A 2,595-nucleotide genomic window follows, 5' to 3' on the forward strand; every position below is an offset into this window, starting at 1 on the left:
AACTAGATGATCTTTAAGGTCCCTTCCAATCCAAACCATTCTAGGATTCTATGAAACCTTCAGTACAGCTGGATTAACAACTCAAAAGCTGACTGTCCTGCTGTTTTCTGGTGAGAGTCAATGACTTGGGTTCTCACTGAGCCTTCCACTCCAGACGGATGTCTCTTGTTGCATTTACACATGAGGAAGCCTTATGCACATTTCTTTCTTCTAAAGGTAGTTCAAGTGAGCTGTTAAATACTACACAATCCCATGTTTGTTCTTTTTCATTATACTCTTTGCACTTGCACATAGAAGGCTGAGAAAAAAACCAGCATTTGTACTTGTTTTGAGGCTAATTATCCTTTTCTGGAAATACAGTGAACATCACAATTGGTAATAATTTCTGTTTGTATGCTGTAAGTTCTTTCCCAAACAGGAGACAGATGGAGAGTTTAGACCAATAGGTATAAAAAAGTTTGCCTAAAAAAGATCCTGTAAAATGTTGCATCACTGTGAAACACTTAATTAGACTGGTACTGGTATGGCAAATGTGTTCAATGTTTAGCTGGATAAAGGCCTAGGATAGGAAGATAAAGCAATAGATTCAAACTATCAACAGCACATTGCCTGTTACTTAAACCAATAGGTAAAATACCAGCAATAAAAGAAAGAGTTAAAGTTAATTGCTACTAGCTGAAAACAGTAACAAGTAAATCTGCCAAAAAAGTCAGGAAAAGCTAAACAGACCGCTACTGACTTTTTCAGGGGGATGGGCAGTGGGAGGAGGAGGTTTACAGTACAGATGGTCAAACACTGGAAACAGATTGCCAAGTAAGGTGGTAGAATCTCCAATCAAAACTAGCTATCACCTTGAGCAACCTAATCTAACCTCAAGGTTAGAGCTAATTTCTGAGCTGGCCCTGATTTCAGCAAGGAGCTGGACCAGAAAACCTCCAAAGGTGCCTTCCAACCTAAATTATTCTATGATCTGATACTATAGGGTCATAAGATGTAGGCATTCCAAGCAAGAGTTGAAGATCACTACATGAAAGCACTGAAATCACTGAAAAAAGGAATAGCCCGTACTTATCCACATGGACATATGGTATGCTTTACTAAGAAGAATTTATCTTAAACACAGTTCAATATCAACCTTTCATAATACAGGCTTGTACAAAGATACTAATTCTGAATACTTCCTAAATGGTAATACATTTATTTTTTTATTTTCAATTTTCTTTCATTTTCACAAATGACAACTCTAATGGATAAATAGAAATGCAATTTTAAGTATCACAAGGTTCAGGAAACATACAGTCTTGGAATCCTAACAGGAAATAACACTAAAGCATGGCATCAACAATTCTATGCAAAGAAGACAAAATCCATCTGGATGATTGCTGCCAATTTCCCGTTAATTTAAAAACTGTCATACTTTTTCATTTAACATTTGAGTTATTAAAAAAAAAAAAAAAGAAGTCTATGGCATCCATAAATAAAGTGAATATAAATAAAAATAATATCTTAAACCTCACTCAAAGACAGTCTTAACTTTTTTTTCTTTGCCTTGTTAAGGGTATTTTGTTTTTCAGAATTTAATCTTAAGGAAAGGGGAGAACTTCTACTATTAAGTTTCTTAGAGATCAATACATCTCTTGTGGGAATGTACACTGACTTTATACTTTGTATAAGTATATACTGGGTGCTCACAACAGAAGGAATGGAGAGGACATGAAAGGAGGAAGTTAAAAATTGCATTTCAGAGAGAAAAACATGTTATATCTCATTTCACTGAGTTAACCTATTTGGTCAGAATGTGGATTTTGCAGCCCCACCCCATAACTGATATTAAAAAGAGAAGCACAGTTAAATGAGGAAGACTGATAACAAACACTAATTGTGCCTTTCCCTTCAAAAAAAATGTTTAAAAAAGAGCATTAGGTAGGTTTCAATTCTGCTGATAGGGGACAAAATTTCTGTCCCAGATTCCAGATTCCATCTGATTAACAGAGTTTTCTCCTGTCCGTTTGTTGAATTTCCACTCAAATGTCTATGCAAAGAGAAAGAACTGTATAAGAATATATCACTAATTCTATTGTCACTAATTTCATTAATTTCTTTGGAGTGCAATTTCAACACTACTTTTTATTGTAATTGTTGAAAAATGTTGATTCTGTCACCAAAAAACTAGCTTTTTTTTTCCTTAAAATTCAGAGAGGCAACAAGAGGCATTCTCTATGATCAGAGACAGAGTCAAGTAAAACCAAAATAATTTCAGCTTCCACAGAAAGTCTTTAGGTAAAGTCATGTGTAAATGAAAAGTTGCAGTGAAATGAGCCTTTCAACCTAGTACACAGTGAGCACTGTAACAAACCAAATAAGGATTGCAAATGAATGATTTCCACCTTTTTATATGCATCCATAGGCCACCATTTTTCATTTTCCTCCCGCCCTCTCTACTTCAGTTGCTTCCTCCTTGCCCCCACCCCTCCTCCTTTGCTGTCTACTCCATTTCCTGATATCATTCTCCTCTGCAGTTCTTTGTCAGTGACTGACTAAGCTCAGGATCAACTGTCCTACCCCAACCTCACATGCTCACTTAAATTTCTCTTT

The 2,595-nt window shown here is 35.8% G+C and overlaps 1 protein-coding gene across 7 annotated transcripts in view; it reads right to left on the reverse strand.

Moving 5' to 3' along the window:
• Positions 1–2,595, reverse strand: part of LOC104529200 (sodium channel protein type 2 subunit alpha) — a 45,885-nt gene that overhangs the window by 9,125 nt on the left and 34,165 nt on the right. The window lies entirely within an intron of this gene.

This window comes from Antrostomus carolinensis, unplaced genomic scaffold (assembly GCF_000700745.2).
Source record: "Antrostomus carolinensis isolate BGI_N321 unplaced genomic scaffold, ASM70074v2 scaffold558, whole genome shotgun sequence".
Classification (NCBI taxonomy): Eukaryota; Metazoa; Chordata; class Aves; order Caprimulgiformes; family Caprimulgidae; genus Antrostomus; species Antrostomus carolinensis.